Raw genomic sequence first — 17,970 nt, 5'->3', positions numbered from 1 at the left:
GCACATAGTAAGAGAATACAATAATGGGGCTTACACATGTAGAAAGGCCAACCGCCTAGAGCTCACTGCTCAATCACAAAATTAGGAGTCACACCGACTAAATAGTTGGATGGCTAAATCCAATAATCAATGTACTGCTTCAATTTAGCATCTTCAATGCCAGATTTAGTACCAGTTTAAGCTCCGCGCATGAGGACCAAACACCTTCATAACCTTTAACAACCTTCCTTCAACCTTTAGATGATATCTGTGTGATTTGCATAAGGATCTACTTATGTCCAGTCTTCAAAATGGTCTTCAATATATGCATATACTCACACACACACTCTTCCAAATAAGATCTTACAATTATTTATACAAAACCTAAGACCTAATCATTAGGTCGACTCCCAAAAGATATTACATTTAAATCAATTACAAAATAAGTCTTGGTACAATACAATATGTTAGCCTCAATACATTTACACATTATCCAATCAATAAACCATTTCCAAATTATGTCATGTTGATCTGGAACATTTTTTCCTATGCCGGTTCATAACCTTTACCTATCTGCGAGTTAAGGCAAATATGTGAACCCGATTAGACCAATAAGAAAAATACCAAATGCAAACATCCAATCCATGTCTTTGACATAACCAAATGATCTCTAGATGATAACAAGTCATCATAAACTTCCTGAGCTACTAGTGAAACATATATCGGTAACTGTGCATAAGCCAATATCCATACCGAGACCACAATGTGCCAGTTCATCAACAAACCAATATAACCAGAGTGCCAAATCAACAATGTAGACCTCCAGAAAGATAAGTGTTGACATCAATGATAAAACCAATGCAACACATGATGAAGTCATCCATAATACCAACATGGTATGCATCAATGACAATACTGCACATACATCTCTCATACCAGTTTCCATCCTATACCGGTTGACATCAATGACAAAACAATGCCAACAATCTCCCCCTTTGGCATTGATGTCAACACATGTAGTATCTGGCATACTACAAATTCTCTCTCCTTGTTTGTGTGATTCATGGATTTTTACTAATGTAGTATGTGACATACTACATAATCTCTCTCCCCCTTTGACAACAATGGAAAAGGGCACTGACAAGGTTTCTCTCCTCCTTGTGTCTACCGGGCACTAACACATTTTTCTATCTCCCTTTTTCTTTACCGGATGCTTCTCCTCCTTTCAAATTCATACTTTACATCCTCTCAAATCACAACACTTGAGATGGAGGGCTCAACCACCAAATGACACCAAGTGTATATGCAAACCGGAAACACATGGATATACAAGTCTGAAACCATTTGAAGGCACATGTGTCAGTGAATACAACATACCTACCGGTTAGACTGCATTATTTCCCCTTGATATGTAGAAGCCATTCTGACCCCAAATTGCTAATACCAATTGTATCTCTCCCGATACCAAATGCATGTTCTGTGAAAGTAACTTTACTTCTTTGCAAGCAACTCTCCCAATGGTCCAGTTGTGATTTCAATTTGATAGACATTGAAATATCTCATAACATTGGATACTTCCAAAGACACAAACATACCGGTACAACCATAGACATTTTCACTCCCCCTGTGTCTAGTAAGTTTGATACAAATCATAAAACAGGGTTGTGAACTCCCCCTGAGTCATACATCTCAGGTTCTTATTGCCTATTAGGTTCAAAACTAGAGCTCCAATCTGCACCATATACTGGTTGGGCTATGCATATGCGATCAACTAATGATCTATCAGCTCCATTATATTTACCACAACATATGACATGATCCTAGATATACACAATGCCATACTATATCATTATCATGTCATATATCAAACCAGTTAGCCCCAAAAATAGGCATATATACACGATCAACTACCAGGCCATCATATGTCATTTTGGTCTTTTTTGAATACCACCTAAGACATAGACACCTCAATCCATGCTAACGGAGTTAATGCAATGATCCTGGACCTCATTGTCTTACATAACCTGCAAATACTGGTTAGTATAGATACTGGTATCATATTCCACATACCGGTTTCCTGCATCGGTCCATCATCTCTAACAGAGCACCTTCCTCTAACTCCTATCTTTTGTGTCAATTTGCATCTGATCCCAATTGTTAATTAGCCATCTATTGACATATGCAGTAGTGGTCCATCTTTGATATGTAGGTGTGTAGCCAAGGCAACCACTACACACACTTACCATCTCTTTTCCTTCCTTCTTACCGACAACAACCTATCTTCTTCTTTATCCTTATCAAGAAAGAGGGTGAATGATCTGATCAATATTTTACTCTCCTTGAGGCCCCGCATCTCCTTTAAGCTTTAGGAGATATCACCTGTGCATTGATTGCATAGTGTTGGTCCATGGTTGCATCTTCTTGATTCTTCCTCCAAACCTGCTTGGTCTCATTCTTCTTCCCATTTTCAGTCTTGGGAGAAGGTCTTTCCTTCTTTTTCTGATTGGTCCTTGCTTTACTGGATTCTGCATCATGACTAGAAACATTGTTGTAGAAGCAAATGGTGTTCATGCCATATGCATGATTGGAGGACCTACTATCAAATTGGTTTGACTATCTTCTTCTAGTCATACTATTGTAACCGATTACCGAAACCGGTGGACCACTTGATCTTGCAGGAGCATTTCTCCTTTGGTTCCATGCAGGTCTCTGACTTCCATATGCTCTATATCCATTTCTATGTTGAGCATAGCTACTATACCGATTGTCATATGACTGAAATTTCTTGTTCCTGCATTCATGAGTTCTATGCTCAAATCCATTGCAGATATAACATACATATTTTACATTTCTTGAGGCAGAAAATGGACTCTTCTTATTATGCATAGGATTAGATCTATGCACATTTTTCTAAATCTTGACATACTATGGCCATATGTATTACTTCTTAGACAAACATCATTCTTATTTCTAGACCTCTTTATGCATTCATCTGCCCTATGACCATAATATTTGCAAGAGAAGCACTAGCCGGTAAAGGATGGCAAATGACTTACAAATTTATTTTGCCATGTATGAGGAGATTTTACTTGTTAAGTATCTCCATTTTTGCTTCTCCGAGGATGGATTTTGGATTGTCCATGCTCTGTAGCTCTTCCATCTAATCCCTTCTTTTCCCACACTTGCTTTGTCTTGTGGGCGGTAGAATTTCCTTGTCTTCTACAGGTAGGGTGTTTTCTATGCTTTCTTCTTCTATTCTTGCTTTCGCTGAAGCTTCCTTCTCCCATATTTCCTTTTCCTTTGGGATCTGCATTGTTCCTCCTTCTTGCAGCACTGGTCTTCATGTCTTTACCGGTTGTTGTTAGATCAAACTTCTTCCAAGGAGAATTTTGGACAGTGAAGGTTTGTCCCTTGTTATCTCCATTTGAGGAGACAAACAAAATGTCATTGTGAGGGACATTGTTCTTGGTGGAGCATTCACCATCACCACTTCCTAATCCTTCGGTATCCTTGGAATGCTTCTGCTTCTTCAACATTTTGTCCAAGGCATCATTGCTACCATCAAATCAGATTCTTATCTTGACCTCATCCTGACATTTCTGAAGGTCATTTTGGAGATTCTCCATATCTCCTTCTAGCTACTGAAATTCTTTATTCTTGGCCTCTAGCTCAGATGCTAGATCTTTACACCACCACTCATTGGTGTATTTTTGTTGTCTTCAACTCAGAGATACATTTCTCAGATTGTTCAAGGCATCTGATCAATCGGTTTTGTTCCACAACTGTAACATTCTTGAATAACTTGTATTCATTCCTCACTCTACTAAGTTCTTTGAGTGCACTTACAAGTTCACCTTCAAGATCAACTTCTACTTTGTCTTCTTCTTCACCTTCACTATCACTGCCAAACACATCTCACCTGTAGGAATGATCTGCATAATCATCCTCAGATGCATGCCTTTCATCCTTTGATTCTTGAGCCATGAAGAGGTGGGTTCCTTCTTCATCATGTTTGTGGCTGCTAACAGATCTGGATTCATCACTTGTAGACACATGAGTTGCATTTCTCATCCTATCTTCACAAACTAGTTTTGCAGTGGTAGGCTCATTTCCATAGAGCTTCTTCAATCTATCCCACAAGTTTTTTGCTGATTTGCATCTGTCCACCTGTGAGGAAACATCATCTGATAACCCATAGAGTATAGCGTTCATTGTTATATCACTACACTAATATCTTCTTTCTTCCTTTGAATCGGTGGGAGGACTCACTTTACTAGGGCAGCCATTAACAACCGACATCCACACATCAAACCCTAAGGAGGAAAGGTAGAGTTCCATCCTACAACTCCAAATAGAATAATTTGAACCATCAAATACGTGAGTAGGGATTGACACTAAACAAACCATTGTGTTTAAATAACAAAATCTACCCAAGCTAGAGAAAGCTTATCAACCGGGAACCTAGGCTCTGATACCAATTGTTGAACACTATATGCCACTGAGAGGGGGGGAGGTGAATCAGTGATTTCCAAATCTTTTCCCTTTTCTATACTATGTATATATTGGTTAACTGATCTATCATAAAGAAGACATACTGGTTAGATGGGAGAATTACACAAATGCATCGACACATAAAAGGGACATCACATAACATCATATGTACGAGGAAAACCCAAGATGGGAAAAAAAATCGGTGAGAAATGTTGTTGGAGACTACTCCTCCAATCCTGCCTCATAATGAAATACTCAATTACAACATTTAGGGCACCAACCCAAGGACCACCAAACCTTGTACCAAGATCCAACTGAAAGATTTATAATAAACATATATCAGATACAAAAGTAATGTTTTTGTTGCAAAAGAACTTTGCAACTCTCATACAAGTCTCTTCACTGGTTCTCCTCTCTCCAATTCTTTGTTGATTCTCTGCTCGCTTTCTTTGCTGCAACCTTATCTCCTGATGCAACTTACTCTCTGTTGCACCTTTACCAATTCAGCCTCTTCTTCTTGTCAGTTTTGCTCTCTTCCAGATCTCCTTTCTCTCTATCACAATGTTACTAGTCACCACCAATCTACTCCTTTGTCAGACTTAATGGAAAGCTACCGGTTGCCTCACTCTTGCCGGTTGAACTCTTCAGCCCGATTCTCTATCACACACTCAGTCTCTTCTCTAATTTTCGTTGAGCACTTGACTGGCTGGCTATATGGTTTTTCTCACTCATGCAATAGTAGCATCTACTTCTTTGGCTCACACTTTTATAGCCAATTTTCCTGAATAACGTGAGTTCAAACATTTGCATGCTAGTGTTTCCTCCATGCACTGAATCTACATCCAATCTAATCTTTGATCATCAGGGCAAATCATATCTGATCAGATCTCATGTTATTGATTGATGACTTACAACTCATCTATAAACATTGTCATATTCTTTACCTTTCAACACATATCTTCTATCTTCAGCAGTCTGTAGCATGATTTTTAGCCTTGTGTCTGGTCAATCACGTGTGTGATGCAATTTCCTTCACCCGTTTTGATCTACAAGATTAGTCTATACTGGATCTCTATTGTTTCCTTGATCTTGAGCCAAAATGCTCTACCAACCTTCCTCAAGCTTCATAGTCACCATTTAATGTTGGACCATCCGCCAATGACCTTACCAACATATCATACCGACTTATGCATGCATGCCACTTCACCTTCATGTGGCTCTATTCTTGACATCCACCTTGGCTCACTATGTTGGTCTGACTTGGTCACCAACCAATAACACACAACTGAGTTCATCTACCGGTTCACAAACCTTGCCCGTTATACCCTAGCCGGTCTTCCTTCAACTTTGCACTTTGTTTCTCTTCTGGTGGAACACTTAAACCGGTTAGCACACTTGCCAACCTACCTCATGCACATCTTCAATAGATGGGAGCCTTTCACTTCTGCACCTTGTCAGTTTTACTGTGAACATAGTTACCGGTAAACACCTTGATGACACCATGTCATCAACCTTCAACAAACTCCATTTGTCTGCAACTGCTCAACCTTGCCTTCTTCATCATTTGACCAGTTCTCCTATCAATTGTTTTGTCAAAGTGACAAACATGTCCTTGAATCTCTATAAAAGCCATTTATCATGTCTACCAGGCTGATCCAGTGCACATCTTTGATCGCATGCACCTAATGCAACTTAGTGTTTCACCAGTTAATCCGGTGTGAGCCTTCAATCACTTGTCTTCAATTTTTATGTCTTATCTCAGATAGATATGCTGCATTCCATGCATATTGGGAGATAAGCTTAGTATTACCACTTACCGGTGGGAGTGGATCCTTGTCATCTGCATCTGACATTGTACAAATATGGTTTTCCCTATTTGAGCATGCATATGTTCAAATAGACACATATGATCTGGTTGGGCACATTCACTGTTAGCCATCTCTTCATATGGTGACTGCTTCTTTATCCGGTAGGAGTCCCGCTGATTCACATCCACACAACATATTGGTGGCCTGCACATACTTCACCTCTAGTATTGATGTGATATTTGTAACATTCTGCCTCTTCATCACAATCAATAGACCAACATCTTGATCTCTCATTGGTTGGTAACAATGCATTGCCAACATGTCACTTACCATTCTTATACCATACCGGTCTCCAGTCCATGTCTTCAACACAAGTCAACACTAACTTGTGTACCAGTGACTCCAATGGCCATTGTGCTGGATGACACTCTCTTCCTTACCAGTGACATGCTAAGCTAGTTTACATCAAAGATACCACTTCTAGTATGCATCAATGATAATACTACACATACATCTCCCATACCGGTTTCCATCCTATACTAGTTGACATCAATGACAACATAATACCAACATTAAACTCACTGAACGTGAACTCTCCTCCACTATCAGATCTCAGGCACTTCAACATCAATCCTATCTTAGTCTCCAACTTTGCTTTGAATATCTTGAATTTATCCAATGCTTCTAATTTCTCCCTTAGAAAGGTCACCTACATCATTCTAGAGTAGTCATTAATCAACAAATATGAAATACCTATCACCCTGCATGCTTCTCACTCTTGTAGGACCACATAAGTTAGTATGCACAAGATCTAATAGTCCATTAGATGTATACATCTTAATTTTAAATGATGTTCTTATTTTCTTTCCCAACTAGCATTCTTTTCATACCGGATTAGAAGGATTCACAATCTTAGGTAAATCCCTAACAACTTGAGCAGAACTTATGCTTATCATGCAGTCAAAATTAACATGACACATATTTCTATGCCACAACCCAGCTTCATCTATCTGAGAAATCAAACAACTTTTCTCACCAACATTCAAGTGAAAGTTATTACCTTTAGTCTTAGTCCTTGTTGCAATCTCTGTACCAGAGGCATTCGGAATATTACATTTACCATTCTTGAATTGCAAATCATATCCCTTGTCAATCATCTATCCAACACTTAAAATATTATAATTTAAACCTTCAACTTATAAGATATCATCAGTATTATTCTTACCATAAAAAGATATAGACCCTCTACCATGAATCACATAAGCTTTATCATCTCCAAATCTCACTATACCACCATCATACCTTTCCATATTCACAAATTTTCTTTTATCACCTGTCATACAATGTGAACAACCATTGTCAATTACCCATTCATCTTTCTCTTTCATCTTAGCAGCCAATGATTTCTCCTCAACAATATAGCTTGTAGGATTCACTGGTATCAAATCATCTTCCTTGATAGCAATAAACACAAATTCATCTCCTAAATTCCCATTGTCTGATGCCTCATCTATCACACCTTCATCAACAACATAATATCATCTCTTTTGATTTTTGTACTTCTGGTAGGGCTTATCATAGTTATCATGCTTCTCATGTCTATCATGCTTATTAAATCTATGATGTCTTTCATGCTTATCATACCTAGATATTCTTTTAGGACACCTAGAAGCAAAATGTCCTATCTTATTACAAGAAAAACATTTTAAAGGTAACTCTCTATCATACTTACTAGCTCCCTTAGGCAATCTCTGAGCAATAAGTGCTTCAAGATCATCCAAATCTTTCTCCTGCTCTTCCTTCTCTCTCATTTCTCTTTCATATCTTGAAACCCTAGATGAAATCTCTCCTAGATCATATAGTTGCTTCCTGGATACAGAAGCTTTAAATGGAGTCTCAAATTTACAATGTGATTCTCCAAATCCTCTCAACTCAAATGCAACAATATTACCAACCAAAATATCTCTAGTCATAGTAGTCACACTCTGGATCTCATGAATAGTCGCAACTTTAGCTTTATAAGTAGAAGGCAAAGATCTCAGCACCTTAGCAACAATCTCATCTTCCTCAAGAGTTCCACCGACACATCTGATGTTCATAACAAGCTCATTTACTTTAGCCATAAAGGATGTTATGTTCTCATCTTCTCCCATCTTCAATGTCTCATACTTTCCTTTCAAAATCTGCAATTTAGCAACTTTAACTTGTGCATATCCTTCATACAAGACCTCTAGCTTTTTCGATATCTCATGTGTTGTCTGAAGTCCCATCACATTAGTCATCTTTGAATCATTCAAGGCACTCAACCACTAATACATTTGGCCTAAAATTTTGACAGAGGTTTCCGATGGAGAAGGTATATTGTGAACAAGTTTGATTTTTTTTTGAAAAATTGCCCGCATTCATCAGAATTCTGACGATAATTCAATATTTGTTTTTGACAGAGAAGGAATTGGCAATGAAATTTGTGCTTTTTTACAAAAAGTGCCCGTGTTTGTCAAAATTCTGACAACTCCGAGCATTACTTAAAAACAAAAAAAAAAGACCAAGACATTTCAAACATCATTTTTGTGGCCTCTTCCCATTCTAACGTTGCCGCCCCATTAGCATACTCCTGCCCAAAGTAAGCATACTCCAGGTTTTGGATGAGGCACGTGAACTGTTTTGACCGATTAATGCCAACTCCAAGCAATGTCGGCTCATGGAATAGGGTTTGCAAAAATGGGAGCAATGTCGGCTCATGGAATAGGGAAAGTGTAAAGCTCTGTCAACATCCCCCATCTTGTGCGAAAATGGGAGCAATGTTGGCTCATGGAATATGGCATGCTCCTAGGGGTTAAAGACCAATAGGCTTCATTCCCCTTCTTTCATTCATTGGTATTGGTCACCATTTTGCACCTGCAGATAGTGATGTTTCTGATTCTCCATTGGTCTAGGCGTAGGTGTAAAGCTCTGTCAACATCCCCCATCCTATGCAAAAATGGGAGCTTTGAAATGGCATGCCGACTATTTGACAGATTGCCTCAGAGAAATTGGAAGTTTTGGAACAAGGTATGAACATCTATCATAGGATAAATAATAGAGGAATTTTGTCACATGTTGTAGCTGCAATTGCTAGGGTACATGTTTTAAAGATGTTTAATATCATAGAATCAACATTCCAATGTCTATTTATTTTTTAAAATTTGGATATCGTATTCCCAACTCATGCCGATTTTCATGAAACTATTCCTTTAGGCAAGCAAAAAAAGCCTAAAAAAACTATACAAGGCTTAAACCATTATTCATAGCCCCTAGAAAATCTCTTCATTACAAAAAAACCTATTCATACTTGAAAAAATTATTCATGCCTAAAACATTGTCCATGCCTAAGACATAAATCACAACATCAAATAATATTCATAGTGTAAATAAACACTATTCATAGTTCCAATGCAATCATAGGATCTATACATAGGCTGGCTACTAAGAGCTATGCTACTAATTTTCTGAAGACATTAGACAGTCACTAACTGAAGCATATATCTCAAAATTACAATGAAAGAAGAGGTCTGAAGAACCTGATTAAGCTATGCCCAAGTCTGGTGATGTAAACACCAACATTACTCATCCAAAATAAAGCCATGTTAGAGTTATGATCTTTAATACTTTCTCTTAGAAAAGAGATAAAATTAAAAAACCACATGACTACTACAATAAATCTATTTTCTTATTAAAAATATAAATAATTACATTAGATATATATTCCACATTAAGAAAATAAATGATGAAAATCATTTGTGTCTTAAATAATGAGATCAACAACTAAAAATGGGAAAATAATATCCTAATTAAGACTCCCTAATTAGTATAAAATACTATTTTCAATATTATACTAAGGATAAATATTCAAAAAGTATAATAATTACACTAATACATATATCACTCTCATGCCTTCCTTAATTTGATATAAGGTCCCTCTATCCAAATATGAAGTCTCAAGGGAGTTGTATGTGTCAATTATTCAAGCTTCTTCTAAATCTATTCCAACCTCTTCTTCCAACAGATGTCTTGATGATGGTTGGGGATATTTAAACTTTGAAAATATGAATGAACACGCTCCTCTAGACATGATTTAAATACCACATTTAATTATAAACATGGATGAAATGGACATGATTTAGGATGTGTGCAATGAAGTGCAGAGGTTAATGAGAAACATACATTACATTTTTTTGAAGATGATTTAGGTTTCTCTTCTCCTCCTTTGTTGACATCCCCTCCCCCATTGTCTAATATATCTATGACTTTCCCAACAACTTTTAATCACAACAAGAGATAATTTTGTATGAGTTTCTTAAAGCCAACTTTATTACTCTCCCCTTGAAAAATTAAAGAAAAAACCATAAACAAAATTAGGATAATCCTTTTTTCAAGCATCATCAACTATTCCACTAATGAATGTCATGATTTGGAGATTAAAATTCAACAACTTATTGAAGTTCTAGTAACATTTAAATAATAGGTGACAACGAGTTATACACTCATCATATCCCTTCTAAATGACATTTATAACCTATTATGTTTTTATCTTGCTATATGACATCGGTGGCTTAATTACCTATTAGGGGCTCATTGTCATTCATGGTACTACGATTTCATGTGCAATCATACTTGGGAGGCAATGTATAAATAACCTAGTTCTTCTTGTATCTACATTGTGGAGCAAGAATAATAGTTGTCAATTGTTCCTCTTTTTTAAGGATCCACTTTACCTTTGCTGATTTTTATCTTTTATAACTTGATATCCTTTCTTGCATAGAATTGTCCTCAATCCAAATTCTCTCCTTTCTTGGACATGTGTGTTCCTTGATTAGGACCTCTTTCTTTCTTGAAACGGTATGTATTTTATGAACAATCTCTCCTTAGTGATAGAAAGTGTGCAATCCTTCATCAAGGATACCATTTCCTAGCAATATGGAAGGTTTGTATTCTTAATCTCCTGCCAGTTTCTTAATTTAAAAGATGATATCTTTATTAAATATCTCCTCTATTTATGAAGGTAGACATCTTTAGGAAAATATCTCTTCCTCCCTCTTTAAAATGATCCCTTTACACTTGTTGAAAAATATCTCTTTTACAACTATCTCTTCCTTTCTTATAGCAATGAGGCATGTACACAGATCTTTATTCCTAGCTTGGAATGCATGTATGTTTATTAAGGGTATCTTCTTGGTGTTGAAGGTTCTTATACTTGATCACTATCTACCTTAAGATATCAACCTAGAGATATGTTGACATCTTAAGGGGAGGCATATGAGCTCTCCTTTCTCGTGTTAATTCATTTATGTTATATCCTCAAACTAGAAGTGTTGTGTTACATAGCACCCCCTCGGGCATGGTTATCATTTTTTTGAGATTCGTTACTTGGAATAGCATGGATTAATGCTAGTGTGATCATTGTTGTTGTTTACACCTTTGCAAGTGTTGGTTATTATTGTTGTTTGTGTTTTGTGTCACTACAAAAACCATTTTGTAGTAGAGTTTTTGGATTTCCTTTAGAACAAATGGTTTTATTTGTTAATCTTCTCTATCAGGGATCACCTAGAATAACACAACTTGCTAGCCAATGAAATCCATGTTGTAGCATGAATCACCCAACATTACACAGCTTGTTAGCTAGTAGTATTCACATTTCTTCTCTTTTCTCCTATCATATGACTAATAGTAAGCATCTCCTTAGTAGACCTAGAAGTCATATCTCTTCTATTGTGATAGAGTTTTCAAGTAGAATTGTTAGGACTAGGAGGTACAGATCGACCAGATCCTCCACTTGTCGGATGTAGACAAAATGAATGCTTTTTGGATTAGGATGGTACAAAAAATATACTATAAAAAGGTTGTCAAAAATTCTTGGGACTAGGAGGTGTGAACTGGCCTAATCTTCTTCTTTTCATGCCATCAAAATTTGAGTTTGATTGTCATCATTTACTTTACTAAATTCTTCACATGTAACTCTTGAATCAATTTACTACACACAAAATGACGAAAATAGGTTTGTTGATGGGGGATTTCCTAGGTAAAACCTCGGATTGTGAATTAACCTTGAAGTATAATGTTTTCCTTTTGAGGGAAAGGATAGATCTAATCTGAAAATACTTGAAATTGAACATGATACCTTGATGAATCTTTCTTGAATCATCACACAAGGTTTTAGGATGTCATGAAGAATGTTGATCATGAATGTTGTGCTTTAAATTGAATTAAAATTCAATGCTTGATGAATGCTTGATTGCTTGTTCACCTGGAATTGAATTGATTTTATAATTAAGAGATCACTTGAATTGTAGGTAGACCCCTTCAAATGACAGGGTAGGCTTCCTTTTATACATAATCATACAAAAAGTGTTTGAATTTTTGGAGCCAACTGACATGAAGCTAATTTTTTTTCGTACACATTAGGCAAGAAATGAGGGGCCATATTTTGGGTCCCAATCACGAGTACTAGGGTACCTAAGGAATCCTAGTCTTGTCAATGAGGACTTAAAATTTAACAAAGGTTGAGGAAGGAGTTGAAAATGCATATTTCAAGATGATGTGAGTAGAATCAAAGTGGGCACGAAGCAAAACATGCCTAGGGGACATTTAGGATGGGACATGCTAAAGTGGGCATCAATGTCTCAAGATCAGATGGACCTTAAGTGATTGTCTCCCTTGCATATGATTTGTTTGGGTGATATAATTCACCATTATACTCACAAGAATTTTACTAAGTCTCAAATATAGGGCTCATAACTTATTAATGATGCAGTGAAAGTCCTTCATGAAGGACTTCTAGAAGTATTTTTGGATGAGTCTTTGTCAAGTGCAGAGAAAATACAATTGATGCTTAATGGATTTAAGGAACGTGCTTTCAAATTGGAAGCCAAAGTTTTGAAGGATGTAGAGAAGAGGGTGGAAGAGAAAAGACTAGAAGTTTTGGTGATTATATGTGCAACAACACATATCCAACTACAAGAAAGCATAATTTTTTTTTGAGAAAAGTGTAAAGGATGTAGTGGCGGCATACATGTTTTAAAAGCAATGGCCTAAATATACTAAGGATATTAAGGGTCGCATGGATATTATAGCATCACAAATTGTACAACTATCCAATACTATATACATGAAGATGATACAAAAGGAAACAAAAGGCTTCAAATAGAAAAATTGTACATGCAACTAAATCCGTTGACTAATAAGAAGAACAAAATTAAGAAACAGTTCGATCATCTGAGAGATGTTGTAGACTTGCAACTCACCAGCATGGTGAGACTGTTTGAAGACTCTTAGAAGCTTGATTTGGTGGTGAAGGTTTCAGATAACTGTAGGGAGGTAGAGGATATTCTTTTGAATAATTAAAGTCAATACAATATTTTGGCCTCTACGTAAGAAGATTGGAGGACCTCTTGGTATCAACGAATAAAACTGGTATTAAGGAGAGCGACTTGGAAGGATTACAACTAGAAACACATATTTCACTAGTTGCTACCTCCTCTGACAGTGAAATACCGATAGAGTTTAAAAGGGTAGAAAGAAAAAGAAAACCCTCACCAGTACCCTCTCCCGAACCCAAGAGAACAAGATAGAAATAACAGGTAGTTAGGCCTTCAACAAAGAAAATAATTCCAAGAAAGAAGAAAGTAAAACAGGTTATACCTCCTCTTGACAATCTTCTACATGAAATAAATGAAGATGGTAACTTATCAAACATTAGCAAGTTGTATAACACATTTTCAAATGAAGAAAAAGAAAGCATAGAAAACAATGTTATCCTACACTTGGATATCTACAAGAAATTCCTGATTGAGGTTGTAGATGATTTACCTAATGACTTGTACAGAAGGTTAGATGCTAAAAGTTTAGCAACTGTGAGACTAGACAAGAAGATTAAGATAGAAAAACTACTTGCAGTTCACCCAGTAAATTCAACATAAGAGACTGATGAACTAATAAGTGAGGTAAACCGGATAGTATTTTCAACCAGTCACCAACATGTAGCATTAATGGCTGGTAGAGTAAATGAGATCACATAAGAGACAACAGATAAGTGGGATATATTATTTGTAGAAAAGGAAAAACAAGAAGAGCTTAAATGACCAAAGACTTTTAAAGTCTATCAAAAAGAAAAGGATAAAGGTAAAGGCAAGGTAGGTGGACCTTTGAGCATAAAGATAACATATAACTTGCCCCCACCTTCTTCTGATACTCCACATGCACAAACTGTTGATACACCACTGGCAATAGATAACATTGAGAGTATGGAGACAACACATGAGGACACAAATGCTGATTTTGAGGTGTTGTATACAATGAATATTGACACACAGAAAGTCAACATTGTGGTTGATAAGGAGATAAGTGAGAAGAGAGATGTGGAAACTGAGCCACTGGTAGAAGACATTACAGTTGAGATAAATGTTGAGGACACAGTTGGCAATATTGAAATTGGGGCTTAGCAACAAATTGAATAGTTAACTAACCCCCTGAACATAGGAAAGGCAGATATCACTAGTATACATACTGATGTATCTACTAAGCAATTGACAACTAATAGCAATGAAAAATCTATTGAGATACTGACTATAGACATTTTAGAGGGAAACACAGAGAAACCGGTAGAAAACACAGAGTCACAATCAGAAAAACCGGTAGTGGAAAGCTCTGAGAAACAAACCAAGGTACATACTGAGAAATCATAAGAGAAGAAGGATGAGCTAAAGGTTCAGACAGAGACTGTGCCACTGACATCAGCTGAGAAACCTAAACCCTTGCTAGTAGAAATGTAGACTCAAACTAACCTACTAGAGGTCACCATAAGCAAAGAGGTTCCTCACACCGACAGATTACAGATTGTTAAGACAGTTGGTCAATCTTCTGGTTCTTCACTGACATAATTCCGGCCAACCAATATTACATAGGTATTGCTTGATTCAATTAAGAAAATATCTGATTGCAATGCACTTGCATATAAGGCAATTGATGACACCATACCAATTTTGAAGATGATTGCACTCAAGTGTAACATAGAAAACAAAGATTCTTTAAACCAATTAGACACATTGTCTAAGTATATAACTGACAATCTAATAACAATTGATCAGATCAATGAGGAGACTTTCAGAGAGAAAATAAATAAAGAGAAGGAAAAATTCTTTGAGGAGACAGTAAAGAAGAGTAAGGAACATATTGATACATTATTACCGGCACTAGGAAAGACAGTTTTGGACTTCAAGAATTTGTATAGAGATACATGTAAGACAAACATTTTGACAGAGGATATAGATACAAAGATCAACAAAGCACTGAAGGAAATCAATAATATTGCTGATAATTTAATAGGTTCATCAGACACCATATCGGTAGTAGAACGGGAAATTACCGACTATGAAGAGAAAATTGAAAAACTTGAAAAAGATGAGAGATTAAAGTTTAAAGCAAAGGAACTGAAATGCAAACTAGGTCCTAAACTAGATATCCTCATCTCTTTTAGAAAATAGATTTATGAGGCTCTTTTTCTAGGACTTAAGACATCAAAAGAGAAAATGCACATACTCACCGATACAATCTAAAGAACAGAAGAAACACTAAAGGATAGTGAGAGGTTCTATAATAACCTAAATTTTGCATTAGCAGATCTGTATTATATTGTAACCAACTAGTTACAGGGATCCAGACCGGAACTACACTCAATTAACATTGAATGATAGCCTTTGTCATTGATTCCAAAGGGGGAGTAGTAGAGGATGAGAAAAAAAAGTAAGGATATGACAGAAGAGATCATCTGCTCAGGGGGAGCACATAGTTTTGGTAAGACTTTTGGACAACACTTTTTGGATACAATTTTGGCTTTTTATCATGAGTGTTGCCATCAATGCCAAAGGGGGAGATTGTTGGAAAATGCACACTCTAATGAGAAATTGTAGGTGATTGAAGGTATTTTCATTGATGGAAACCTTACAATCCTATGGCACCGACACAGGCACAAACACCAGCATAGGCACAAGCAGTGGCAACAGCAGTGGCAATGACAAAGATATTTACCGACACCCCAACTGACATGATTTTGTTTACTATATTTTGCATTTAATTGTAAAATATTTTTGTAAAGCTGACAAGGTGAATTGTAATAGGACTCATATAAGTATGAGATCTTGTAAATCATTTGTATAAGCATAGATGGAATGTAATAGGTAAATGCGAATATTAAGGTAGATTTTGGAATAAGGTTTATGGAAGTTGTATGAGCTTAAAACGGTACTGAACCTGGCATAACAGATGATGAACCAAAGAAGTACATGATATTGGATTTACATAATCCATTTTTGTAAGTTAGTGATACTTCCCTTTTTGTATTTGAGCAGTGAGCCTTCCTGCATGTGCAGGTACCACATTTGTAAGTAATATTCACTTATTGGCCAGTGAGCAAATATTGTGGGTCACAAATCCCATCGAGGTTTTTCCCACACCCAGTTTCCTCATTAAAAATATTGTGTTATGGTTTTCTTTCTATGTTGTGTTTATTGATCTTATTTATTGCATTATTTTTGGTTTACCAATACACTGTTTTGGCATTCAATTCATTTAATAAGTTTAGAAAATCCATTAATCAGTTAGATACTAATTCACCCCCCCTCTCAGTATCTTTGGGAATCCTAATAGGTATCATGCCCCCTACCATGCATGCTACTTAGTTTTTTCGGGTAAGAAATTTTTTGTTTTGGTTATGGTTGTGGTGTTTGTAGGGAGACATTTACAAACTTATATCTATTTTCACTATTTTATGGTTTATGGGTTTGTAATGGTAATTTAATGTTCTTTCATATTTTTGTATAGATACTTTATAATAGCCTATTATGGTGATTTATTCTATTATGGATAATGTTGTGGGTCGGATGGCTTGGTCGTCGGTGCATGAAAGCATTGCATGAGTTCTACTTTTAAAAATTACATGAAACATTTTTAACTTATTTGATTTAGTGTTATTTGAAAAAAAGATTATCAATGATGTTTCCTTTCTCCAAGAATTGGATCTAGAATCTTTCCGTCAGATAATATGTAACATCCAATGACTAAATCTTTTCTTTACAAATGCTTATTTTATTTAATTATCATCTAAGTGTGAATTAAAAATTTATATCTGTGCGGAAGTAGAAGATACAAGATGAAGACTCGTGTGCAAGTAAATTTCATAAAAGAAAGCAAGCAGGCATTATCTTGAATGACATGGAAAAGAGCTCATCAGGTGCGTAGAAGAGAGCAATTGGAGAAAATCAGAGGAAATTGTTAAAGGTGATAAATACATAGAGAGTATGCAATATAAACAAACAATGTCTGGAGTGTGTGATGTGACATCTCTAATTTATGTCTGGAAGGACTAACTAGTTTTGTAATTCATGGGAAACCTATTGGGCCACACTTGGAAGAAATAAATGTGTTCATGCAAGGGCCACCTTTCTATTATGAGAATGATTCTTTTGCACCGAAGGATATTTGGAAGACAATATCCAAAAATTTCTATAGTGTGGTACCAGAGTTGGTGGACTCGAAGTAGTTTTCGGCTTCCAGAAGACCAAGAGGTTATGTACACAATCTCCCAATAGAAGGGCGATTTCAAGAATTACCTCTCCCCCCATGACTATTCAGGAAACACTTCCTCAGAAAAAGGACTATT

Source organism: Cryptomeria japonica, chromosome 1, assembly GCF_030272615.1.
Source record: "Cryptomeria japonica chromosome 1, Sugi_1.0, whole genome shotgun sequence".
Classification (NCBI taxonomy): domain Eukaryota; kingdom Viridiplantae; phylum Streptophyta; class Pinopsida; order Cupressales; family Cupressaceae; genus Cryptomeria; species Cryptomeria japonica.
This window is presented reverse-complemented; position numbering follows the sequence as displayed.